The sequence below is a fragment of the Sceloporus occidentalis genome, unplaced genomic scaffold (assembly GCF_023333645.1).
Source record: "Sceloporus occidentalis isolate IW3139 unplaced genomic scaffold, rSceOcc1.0.p SCAF_99, whole genome shotgun sequence".
Taxonomy (NCBI): Eukaryota; Metazoa; Chordata; class Lepidosauria; order Squamata; family Phrynosomatidae; genus Sceloporus; species Sceloporus occidentalis.
In genome coordinates, this window is record NW_028317079.1 from 1,927,888 (window position 1) to 1,941,268 (window position 13,381).

Consider the following 13,381-nt stretch of genomic DNA (forward strand, 5'->3'; position numbering starts at 1 on the left):
CCCCAAACACCTCTTTTGCCAAATCCCATTACTAGATAAAACAAGGTATTTCACTAGGAGGGGTAATATTTAGCACAATAACTATGTAGCAGCAAGATACCTGCTTATATCTTCAAGGGACAGCAAAAAGAAAAGGTTGCAGATGCCCTCTTCCTCCATGATTCCTGCTTGAAGCAGCTAATCTGCGTCTCTTATTGAGAGAAATGAAAGCCTTTTCTGCACATGCTCAACGTGGTCTGAACAGACCCTCCGTCAATAGTCTATGCAGAGCCAATGCTGGAGCCAACTGGAGATGTCTCCTGCACAGAAAAAAAAGCCGTAAGGCATGGGAAGGGGCAAATGGATATGGGGGAATTCTCCAGAATCCTCCCATGCATTTGAAAAAGTACATGAGGAAAATTGAACTGAAACACGCAGCTATTATATGCATTAAAGTGCACATGATGGCTGGAGTGTCTATTTAATGTTCTTTCACATAAGTGATCAATCACAGAGCCTTTCTCTGAATTGCATTTTGTTTTTTAAACACGAGAACTTATTTCTTACATTTTTCTTTTCTTAAAAAAAAGTTTGCCGCAGGCAAATATTTCTTATGGATTCTGTTGACATCCATAATATGAAGATTAATGTTGCAGCCATATAATGGTCATATTCATTTTTCTTCCATCATCTTTTTATCTGCAAAAGTGACACCATATTTATTAAATGCATATGCACATTAAACTGCATTTACATTGGGAATGTTGGCACTTTAGCCCAAAGGATATTGCGGGGGGGGGAATTCTCATAGAAATACCATTTGAAAAGTAATCAATAATCCAAATGGCAGCGATATCTGACATAACACAAAACATACAATACACGTAGGCACGCACACAAAACTATAGATCTGAGCCTTAGATCATAAAAGCTAAGATCCAATGCGAGGGCAGTGGAACAGATAGAATATGGCATGTGGAATGGAGGAGTTTAGAACAGCAAACACTAACAACCAGATTAATAAAATTATGTTGACACTAAGCCTCAAAGTGGGATCCATCAACTGTATAAAGCCAGGAACACAAAAGAAAGAGAAAAAATGTTATTTACAAAATCTTTTTTCTTACATTTCTTGGTGGTAAGTATACCACATCTCCTGCACAGTGATAGGGGAAGATGGAGCAAATGCATATAAATCCCCCACCCATGCATTTGCAATGATGACACTGGATAAGTGGGACCTCAGCTGTCATATGCATTTAAGTACATATGGTGGCTGGAGTGTGCCCTTAAGCGAAAAAGAAAGTGTGATCTGTATCTGGGAGCACAAAAGATACAATGTGGGCAACGATGTTTTCTTCTTTTTTATAAAAAAAATTTTTTGTTGCATTCACATAAGGAATAATGCAGCCCCTTAACAACTAAATAATAATCTTATATAAGAACTTCTAACGGTTACCTATCTTTCTACCCATCTAGTCACACGCCATGACCACCATACACAGAAACGACTGCGCTGGTAAAAAAAAAATCCCCAAAAAACAACAACAAAATCCCCCTCTGTTATCCTTTAGAATTAGTGTGGCAAGGAGGGAATGATAAATAAAATGATCATGACCACAAAGAAGTAGCTGCCAGAAAGTGAAAAATCATTTTTCACATTACTAAAGTGGAGAAAAGGGGCCCCTTTTCAAGATAAAACATTTAAAAACTAGCACACGGCAAAGACAGGATTTAGTATCACATCCTGAAGAGGTTAAAAGCACTGAACTAAACTACATAACAATTTTCCCCTTTTGCTTTACATTTGAAACTTTCGACATTTCTGCTTGGGAAAATACTGCCTTTAATGATAACTGCCTTATTCTATTACTCACGTTCCACTACCAGAATTCAAATCAAAGCTGAAAGCACACAGCAAGATTGGATGAAAAGGATCCATAAATGAAATGCCCTGAATACGACAAAACACCTGGCAATGTTGTACTCTCTGTGACAACCATTACAAAAGGTGCATGGATCTTCTTTCAATTGGTTGTACAAGTACTAATGCAGAGTAGGTACTAATTTGAAGGTGTCATATTCAAATTGACATTTCCTTTATATTTCATCTTGATCTGACAACAGGGATATCAAAAATTAAGCGCGAAAGGTGGTTCGCTGCGTTCTCTTCATCTGCCACATGTCATTCGCACTGTGTAAGATTTCACAAAATTGGAATACATTTATTCTTGGACATACTATTTACATGATGGACATTACTCTCAAGGTCCTCTCCTGTTGTTATATCAGAAATACCCCAAAAGATAGAGATATTCAATCTGACTAATATGTCCCTCGTTTTAAAGGTGTATTTCCATCTCTTTCATCTATAATGTTCAGCAGTAGTAAGTAGAGGTTAGCATCCCTAGTAGAAGACCTAAGGGGGTTCATTAAACCATAAGGAAGTTCATTAAGAAAGGCCAACCATGATGAGTTTCTTCTGCAGAAAAGGACTGAGTAGGTCCTGACACGGAAAACATCTCCAAATGCCCCTTCTCACCCAGCCTGGCCTCACCAAAACTTTTCAAAATGGGGATTATATAAAAAAGTGACTCTGGTGCACAGTTTGACAAGATCACCATAGCAACTAATGGAATGTTCCAATCAGCAGGTTGCTATAGTGGTAACACCATTTTCCAAGTGGTTACTTTTAATACATAACACCCAATCTGTTGTCTTTGATACAACCTTTTACTGTTTATTCTTTTATTTCCAGAACACTTTGATTTACATGTTACATTTCAACATTTTTCAGAAAAGCCACTGCTTTATAAATACATGAAAATGATAAGGGTTAATTCTACACATGCATATATATGGTAGATAATCAAATGTCATATCCTTTTCATTAGAATAAAAGGATATGATATAGCCATATGCACGTAATCGAATTCAAGGCACGTTCTTTGCATACTTAGAGATCTAATGGGTAAAATCGAAGAAAATATCAAGCTACAGGCAAATAATATAAGGCTCGTTATCAGCCGGTTGTAATCATAAAGGCTTCTACATGAAGGCTTTGGTTATCTGCATTAGGTTTGTAATATGCTTACTGACAACATAAATCTATTACTTTAATCTGTTTCTCTGCCTCTCAATAGTAAACTAATATGCCAGTTTTATACCAGGGATAAAACTAGACTTTTAAGGCACATAGGAAAACTAATTTATCCACTCAGTCAGCAGAATAACCAGTAAAGGGTGTTTTGAAAAGGCCCTTGAAGTGCCCATATTCAAGGGAATATCTAAATGAAGTGGATTTAAAATTTCAGAAAGTTTCTCCAATAACAGATGTCACTGTATACTTAAAATTACATTAGTTCTCTTTTTTGAGCAGCTGTGGGAAAAAGCTTCAACACAAATAGATGTACATGTTTTTAACATTTATTATATTTTTTATAATTATTATTATATTTTGGCTATGTAAGAATAGAAAATAAATTATGGATATTTTGTATCCATCATCAATCACGGGCTTCCTGTATTCTACATCATTAGACTATTTATTGTAAGGAAGGATATTTCTACATATGTAGGTATGAAATACATCAACACCGCCACTGTATAAAAAGAATAATGTGATGACAGAGCTCTAGAGGCTTTACAATGTACATCTGTATGGATAGGAGTATGTATTGGAGCGCTCTGTCTCCACAGCAACGACTTCCATTCCCTGTGGAAATTCCCCAAACAAAACATTCACAACATACACGAAATATATTTGTTATCAGCATTTAAACCTTGGAGGAATATCTGTTGAGATGACACTAAAGGGTTTGAGGAGCGTGTGAAAAAAATAACAGAACAACCACAATTTCTCTGTGCCACCAGTTATTAACTGGAGATGTCGTATCCAGATATTACTTTACAAATACATATTAGTTGGTTTGCTAAAGTAAATATACATTCCTATACAAGGTGAGGTCTAAATGTTCAGTTGATAACTTGATTTGGAAGTGCCCATCCTGGCATCAATGCTATACAGGGCATAAACTCTTGCTCACATAAATCCTTCTTCACACTAACATATGTTTTTTTTATTGAAATCTGAGGTGCCTCTCTGTCCAAAGTGAATTAAAGTTGGGCAGTGTCTAAAAAGTGCTCCAGCAAGAGCACCAGTTGATCCTGGATCACAAAGTCCTCTGCTCCCTGAAGGGCTATGCCATCCATTCTGTCTTCAGCCAAAACATGCAGGTTTGCAGGATGTTCTTGATGGCTCTCAAGAAGACGGACCACTGAAACCTTCAAATAAAAGTGGGAGCCAAAAGGCATCGCCACTGCTTCCACCAAAAACTTTAATCTCCATGAAACCGCTGTGATATTTTCTGTAAGCTGGAAGCCATGCTTATATATAAATATATATATATATATATTTATATATATATATATATCTTGATATACAGTGAAATAAATTCAGCACAAAAAAGGCCACAAATATATACAAATATAACTCATAGGCACACATGCTGGTGCATAACCGTGACAGCAGTAGAAGGTACACCAGTGCTTCTTGTGCTCTTACCAGCAACTACCACCATGCAGTGCCAAGTATACCCTTCATTAGATAGAAATATTTTGCGCCTATGTGATGGCTTTCCTGGGGCTCAAGAAGCACTTACAGCAAGAAGGTCAAGTACTTCATTTCCACAGGTGCATATTAGCCAAAAGACTGAGAAGCTACAGTATATACATACACACATAGGTATATTCCGCTTCAATAAATATTAGCACATTACAGTCTTTTATAGATTGTCAGCCCAGCTATTACATTTAAGGGAAAGTGAAAATTGTTATTAGCATTCAAATTAACATTATAACAATAATATTAACATACCATGAGAAATACTGGTACATCAGGAGAGGAGGGCCCGGCCATTGCACACTTACAATCAGTTGCTATGAGCAGACAAATCTTAGTTTCACTTAGTTTACCCAACCCTGGTTTAGTTCTTTACTATCATAAGAAAACAGCATCATTGTTTCAAATGTTAAACCGACTAAGTCTAACGTGTCTATACAAAGTGAACATTAATTTGGCCCAAAAACAAATTCAAGAAACCCAGCCTGCGAGTGCAGCTAACTCTGCAATTCTCTTTCAACTGAAATGCGTCACTCTCTTTTGTCTGTATTAATTTCAATTCATCGATAATATTACTCGCTAGTGCTATATTATTATTTCTCTTAGCAGTTAGGGGGGAAAAAAACACATCTGTTTTATTGCTATGTTTTAAAGCAAGGGCTAATCTTTTAGGAACAATAGGCATAAATTCATTTGCTCAACTCTGTGAAAGACAATGTACATAATGACATTTTTGCAATCTAGCAGAAAAGTACAAAGCTCTTTTCATTAATATTCTTTTACTTTCCACTGTTATTGTAGCATTTGTATTCTTTTTGCATCCTGGTATTTTATGAAGTATTCTTACAGCTATAGTCGCAGTTGCTTCACAGTGAGTGAGAAACAGTGGCAAGCTTTGTTTTTGTATAGCTGGGAATGAAGCCAATAACAAGTTTGTATCATTGTGCTATAAAAGAGGGACACAATGTATGCACAGATGCAGCCGTAGCCATTGTATACAACATGCAAGGCAATGGCAACACTATGAGTTTTGATCCATACGTAAGAATTAATGTACTGTATAAAACTGTACTGGGAGCAACTAAACCAATATGAGTTTCATCTGTTGTGTCTTCATTTGCTCAACACATCCAGTTCAATCAGATTTCCAAGACAATAGAGTCACTTCTGACCTTTTTGTCACAAAATCAATATAATCATAAGATCACACACACTGATGAAGTGGGGGGCTGGTAATCCCTCTTGCAGATCCACTGTGTTACGCAGGCGCAACTCAGTGTTGAAGTTACCAGGAGCTGTTCACTCTATACACTGAATCTTTACTACTATATCATTTGTGTTTGCCCTCAAGCTCATATTTAATGGCATGAATAATATGACGTTTAATTGAAAGTAAAGCTACTAGTGGCTGAAACTGACTGTCAACAATATTTCTAGATCTTCTTCAAACATATCACCTCCTTTACATTACAACTTATTAAGCGCAGGTCCTTCTGTATAAAATGGGTGTGCTATAAATCATCTATTTGCTACAATCTTACTGTAATCTTGTTTTTTTAATAAATACAGTGGTTTAGTGGGGTTTTTTTCAAACTCTTTGGTGTTTATTAAATAGATATGTTTTTTGTCACATTGCTCCATCTAGCTTGGCATCAATTAAGCAACTCTTCCATTATTAAAGTAAACTAAACTCAGAATAAGTAGATTCGACTGCCTACTCACGTCAGATTGCTCTGAATCGCATATATATACTCATTTGTTCACAGAACATTGGCCTATTTATACGAATAAAAAAAAGGATCTGACTTGACAAAATCAGCTGGACTTCTCAGGAGCAAGTAAGTGGAATTTGAATTTCACTAAGCTCGGTAAACCTACTCAACTCATGATCAACTCAACTGTAAACTGAAAAGCTAGTAAACAACCATATGTGCTTTTATTTAGCACATTTTTGGAACTTTATAAGCAAAACACATTAAAAGTTTCCTGATTAAACTCATATAGCATTTCTGCATTAGTAGACCTCAGACTTCTTTCATTGATTAATTACTCTGCCCTGCATTTTTATTGCTCAAGGGAGTTTCCCGTTAGATTTGCTTTAGATCTGAATTACATTTTTGGTGTTCTTATTAATTCTTGCATATGGTGCTAAATGGTTATTTTAGACATAACCATTATCTATTAATATGAACAATTTAGTTGTATTACATTTGCATAATGGTTGTGATTTTCTTCATTGTTCGCAACATTATAAAGGCTGTTTAATAATCATTATGTAGGCAAGTTAGAGGAGGTTTAGTGGTTGTTGAAACATTATGGGGCAGTTGTATTAACAAGAGGACCTAACCATTTCCACAAAAGATTAAAAGAAAATTGGACTGCTCAGATATCTCACTGTAATTATACTTTACGTCATTAAAATCTGTTACTTACACCTGTTGTACTAGTGCCTCTAAGAATAATCATGTTTATAAATAGTAGTGACAAATCAGTGGTCATTTTATGCAACTGAAATTATCATATTATATGTAAAAATAATAACTGTGCATGCCTAACTTTGCATGTCTAAATATTTCTGGTCAAGATATGTCCCAAGACAAAGTAAACTTCTGGTCCCTTGGTCCTTTTAGTAGCATCATTAACATAATTATTTAACCATGAACTGTAAGGAAATTCCACGGAAGTGGTACAGCATGAACGAAATCTTGAATACAGGAGTGAGAAGAGATAATGAGGTAGAAGAGAGCCGGTTGTTAGAGGAACAAAGAACGGGGTTAGGGGTGTATTTGGATAGGAGTATAGAGATTTAGGTGCAGAGTTGTTAAAAGCTCTGTAGGCCAGGGTCAGAGTTTGAATTTGATTCTGGAGGGTATAGGGAGCCAATGAGGAATGGTAGGAAAGAAAGATAAATCTAGCTGCAGTGTTGAGGATGGATTGGACCCGTGAAAGACAGGAGAGGGGGAGGCCAGTCAGAAGGGAGTTACAATTAGGGCTGCAACTAACGATTATTTTCATAATCGATTAGTTGGCCGATCGCTGCCTCCCACATATGCCACTCCACTCTGCCTCCCACATATTCCACTCCACGCTGCCTCCCACATATTCCACTCCACGCTGCCTCCCACATATTCCACTCCACGCTGCCTCCCACATATTCCACTCCACGCTGCCTCCCACATATTCCACTCCACGCTGCCTCCCACATATTCCACTCCACCCTGCCTCCCACATATTCCACTCCACCCTGCCTCCCACATATGCCACGCTGCCTCCCACATGCACATTTGAGCCCAGGCTTGCCACGCTGCCTCCCAGACATGCCACTCCACGCTGCCTCCCACATATACCACTCCACGCTGCCTCCCACATATACCACTCCACACTGCCTCCCACATATGCCACTGTGCGTGATATGCCCTTTACCCCCTGATACACCACTCCATCCTCCCCAGACATGCCACACTGCCTCCCAGACATGCCACGCTGCCCTCCCCACATATGCCTTATATATCGTATATGCCTTATACCCCCAGATATCTCATAGTCCCCTCAGAGTCACAGACCATACTTTTATAAATAAGTACTGGGTTAATCTTCACTGCCCCCAGGATTTAGATTCCCCTTAGTCTGCCCCCCTTTACCTCTAACTGCGCCTTAAGTTAACTTTATTAAATTAACCCTCAGTCCTCATCATTAAATTAACACTAAACACCCCATTAACCATAACTACCCTTAAATTAACTCTAAATACCCCATCAAACACAACTACCCTAAATTAACCCTAAAGACCCCCATCAACCACAACAGCCCCTAAATTAACCTTAAACACCCCATTAACCACAACTGCCTCAAATTAACCCCAAACACCCCATTAACCACAGCTGCTCCTATATTAACCCTAAACACCCCATTAACCATAGCTGCCCCTAAATTAACCCTAAACACCCCATTAACCATAGCTGCCCCTAAACACCCCATTAACCATAGCTGCCCCTAAACACCCCATTAACCATAGCTGCCCCTAAACACCCCATTAACCATAGCTGCCCCTAAACACCCCATTAACCATATCTTCCCCTAAATTAACCCTAAACACCCCATTAACCATAACTGCCCCTAAATTAAACCCCACCTCCCCTAACTTTCAGCAGCCCAAATATTAATGTTATACTTACAGTTAGATGAGTGTCACAGCCATGTGGTTCTGGCCTTCTGGGAGAAGGAAGGGGGCGGGGCCAGTTGTCACAGTGATTACAGGGAGGGACTGGTAAGTAGGAGCTGCTGCTGTGAGTCACTGAAACGGTTTATATAATGAGGGGTATTTTTCAGAGCGTTTGCTCTGAAAAAACCCTCATTTTATAATCGATAAAAATCGATTCAACTAATCGATAATGAAATTCTTTGGCAACGATTTTCATTATCGATTATTATCGATTTTATCGATTAGTTGTTGCAGCCCTAGTTACAATAATCAAAAAAGAGATCACAGGCAATTAGATTCAATTTTTTTGTTCTTGGACGAATGGCCAATTTGGAAGGTGTTTTTTTCAGGTGAAGGCGACAGTATTTGGTGATATTATCTGCACATAGGTGGTACTGGAGGCCAAAGGAAGATACTAGTTGTCCAAGAGAAGAGGTGTAGAAAGAGAATAGTTCAGGCCCAAGAACTGAGCCCCAAGGAACACCAACAGATAGCAGTAGGGGAGAGGAGCATGTTCCAGTGTAGGAGACACCAAAAGTACGATCAGAGAGGTAGGATATGATCCAGCAACGAGCTGTGTCATGGATGCCATGGTCATGTAGGGTTTGTAGGAGGAGGGGGTGGTCAAAGAGAATAAGTACCTTCACTAGTATGTTTAGTAAAATGGTAGAAAGACTGCACAACTTTCATTTTATCTGGTTGTAGCTTTGTTTTATAGCTATTTTAACATTTCCTTACTGGCGTTTACATTTTCTTACTGACCAAAATTCCAGCTTAGACACTGGAAATTCCCCTCTCTCTCTCTCTTAAAAAGTTCTTAACCAGCTAATGGGAGACTTAACACCCAAGCGCAAGTAATATACTTAAAACATTTTATTAAATACAAAAAGCAGAGGGGTTTAATATCAAGTACAACTAAATAACACTGTGTCTTGTTTTTAGCACCCCATATATTAATAAAATTAATTAAATTAATTAATGTTATGTCCAATGTAAATTTTTATAATTTAATGGAAATAGATTACATGTGCAACATGCTAATATGACTAATCCCCTGTTAAATTATTTTGCGATGTGAATTCCCTATTATTATGTTTGATAATACTCTTTGGACCATGGCACTTTGAGCCTATTGCACCGTGTACCTTGCACATTCTTCACAGTCCCGATTTTCGGGCACTGTTCCCCTTTTAGCTTCCCCACTGTCCTGCATTTTCAGGCAACAGTGAGCATTGGCTGGATCAGGAGATCCTGAAATCTCATCCACCTAGCCCAGGGAGATAAAATCAATAAAGGTCTACATAGTTGCCATATAATTTCTGTGCTTATTATGTTTCAGTTTGATGGTATAAAGAAACTAAAGATTAAAAAAAGAACACCATTTTACATAATAAATGTTTCTGATCAGAGTGTATTGTCAGAATTTTATTTGCATCTGTATATGCTCCCACATGATTTGAGTAAATTACAGTTAATTCTTGCAGATAAACTAATTCCCATTTATCCCCATTGTCCAGATCAGGGAATTACAATAACAATCAGTTTCATTCCTGTTTACTCACTGGGTTAGTTTAAGCAATGAGATAAAAACGTATGTCAAGGTGCCAAAAACATAAAGGCATTGTTTATTCCTTAGTAACCTCGAAGTAAAAAAAAAATAATATATATATATATATATATATATATATATATATGTAGTACATGCTATAGATAAACCACCATAATCCGAAATTTTGATTTTGCTTCACTTTACATTGTTTGCTATCTGAGAAAAGAAGCATGGTAGGAATGTGCCTTCCTAGAGATAGCACCCAGACCCCTTTTCATGGGCTTTGCTGCAGGATGGAGCAAAATCTCTAATTATCTGAATTGAGCAGCAGCAAGACAAAATATATTGCTAGAGCCGCACATTAATGCTGTAACCATGGGTCATGTGCATTTACTCAGTGACCCCTTCTTGGCTGTGTGGGTTCATTCATTGAGAATAATGACACAGGGGCTTGATGAAGGCCGCTTCTACTCATATGGCGATGAAAAGTCTCTGGGTCTTCAGACCTCCTGCAAGCTTCATGGCTCACAATAGAGTGTAAGCAACGGCATCTGCATTTAATGTACCAGACATGCTATCATAACACTGGCTTATTCTTTTGAATTCACATTTATTGTAATCATGTAAACACATACAAGTGAGTCACAATATCGCACACAACGTGTAGTGCCCACAAGAGAATTGTGACGCAAAATGGTTTATAGCAGGGGCGTCCAACATGTGGCCCGCAGGCCAAATGCGGCCTGCGGGACCTCGAGGTGCGGCCCGCGTGAGATCGGCAGCCAGGATCACAAGAACCCTGCTGCTTACTTGTGGAGGGTCTATTCTCTGCTCCAGTCCTGCCTCCTCTGTGGGGAGAATGAGGGAGGCCGCGCCCCCTGCTGAAGTCTGTGATCGGCATTGAGAGAGCTGTAGTGCAGGTAAGGGGGTGGGGGAGGGTGTTTGAATGAGTATGCCTGATTGTCAGTGATTGAGGGAATGAATCTGTGAATGAATGAATTTGTGTGTGTGTGTGATAGCATGGATGTGTAAGTGCTGGAACCTAGGCATGATGGGACTGTGATTGCTGTTAACAATCCCACTTCTATCATGCCAAGTCAGCCAGTACATGCTGAAACCTGGCTAGCTGCCCCCCTTGTGTATTGATGCTGCCAGCAGTATGGGGTCTGCACTTACAGCCACCCTGTACTAGCATGTACTGGCTGACTTGGGATGATAGGAGTGTGATTGCTAACAGCTAACAGCAATCTGTCATATTGTTGATTTTTTTTGTCCAATTGTGGTGTGTTAGTTTTAATAAAAGCATGGTTACACACTAAAATTGGACAAAAAATACCGGTACAATGCCCAGCCAACCAGTACATGCTGGAATCTGGGTATGCCTGAGATTGCTGTTAACAATCATAATATATAATTTTTTGTACAATTTTGGTGTGTAACTTACTTTTATTAAAAGTGTGTGGGGGGTCATTTTCAGTTTCGGCTAAGTGAACCCTGAATTTTCGGTTTTGGTCCAGAATTTTCATTTTAGTGCATCGCTAAAATAAATAGAACTATTTTATTTTTACTTATCCAGAATCCTGAATTTGTAGTCACAAAACTTTCTAGGCCCAGAAATCAGTGAGAGGAAAAGTAAAGGTTTTGTGTCTTTTACTTTTTTTTAATCTGCATATCTTATTAAAGGCCATATTTTCTCACAGTGAAAAATGAGTGCGGCCCGCGCACGTATACAATTCTGATGAAGTGGTCCACTGCAGAAAAAACTTGGACGCCCCTGGTTTATAGTGTGATGAAGGCATGTTGGTGTAAGGGTTAATTGTTGAGGAAAAGGGTTAAAACTCTGCTTTTCAGTTATTTTCTGTATAAAAGTATAACAGTAACAGTAAATCCAAATGATGACATGTAGAATGTTCTAGTGGGCTGAACACAGCAAAGCATGTCCTTGAATCTAGGACGTTAACAGGATATGGAGAACAGTGAGTTTCCTGTTTTTCTAGCTAAATACAGGATTTATGAGCATGTAAACAAATACTTACGTAAACTTTCATGTATTACTAAAGGATATAAAAGTGGGCCCCTTCCAGCAAATGGCGAGACTCAGTGTATGGTGCCTGCTGCCCAGCCCTGCAGCCTGCCTCACATTGTGAAGCAGTGTATAGCTTTGTGCAGAAAGGAATGTAAGCAAAATCTGTTTCATTCCTCTTTTAGCGGTTTTTTATGCATGTATTTTGTTTTGGTTAATAGACTGTATGCATGATTCCATCCATTGAGTGAAAGTGTCATCTAGGTACCCTCAAACAAGTTAACCCCTGCCTGTCCACGCAGTTAAAACCACCCTTCGGTTAAAACACAACAATTTATACCCAATACAGGATACAAAATTGAGAGGTGGCCCTTGACACAACCTGCATTTTATATTATGCCTATACCTTCCAAAGGGTAGCTTATTTTTAGCTCTTTCTCGTCTGAGAGGTTTCATTAAGGGACAGGGCTAGCTGCATGTAGAAGAGGGGTAAGCCCCAGGCAGTCATTGGTGTGTGTGGGGTAAGAGGAAAATGTAAGGAGAGGGTGCGACCAAATGTCACTCTGCCTTGAGAAACAAGTAACTGACCAGGAAGCAAGGCTTCCTCTGGAGACTCCAGGTCAAACCCAGAGAGTTCTTGAGTATGGTTATGCCATTGCTGTGATATCATATGAAAAGTTGGAGTTGGATTCTGAGAATGTTTTTCAACGGAACATAAACATAATAGAACCAATACTTTTTTTCCTTTGTCTTTCCCTTAAAGTGAACAGTTGTACTAGTACGGGATTTATCCGTATAACTTCAATATCCAGATACTGCCACGTAAGGTAGTCGTTTCAACCTAACCAATATCGCATAGCAGAGTGAAGTCCCTTCCATCCAAGAGAATGTATTTTCTAAGCACACAGGTTCCACCATACTGCTAATGCATTTGACGTTAACTAATGCTGTATGCCGCTGCTTTGTTCTTACAAGACACAAGTCTCTCGAAAACACAAAGATTTTCTC

General features: G+C 38.6%; 1 protein-coding gene across 1 annotated transcript in view; it reads right to left on the reverse strand.

Annotated features, from left to right (window-relative positions):
• LOC149284099 (serine-rich coiled-coil domain-containing protein 1-like) overlaps nucleotides 1-13,381 on the reverse strand; it is a 304,267-nt gene that overhangs the window by 118,804 nt on the left and 172,082 nt on the right. The gene's annotated exons all lie outside the window — the stretch shown is intronic.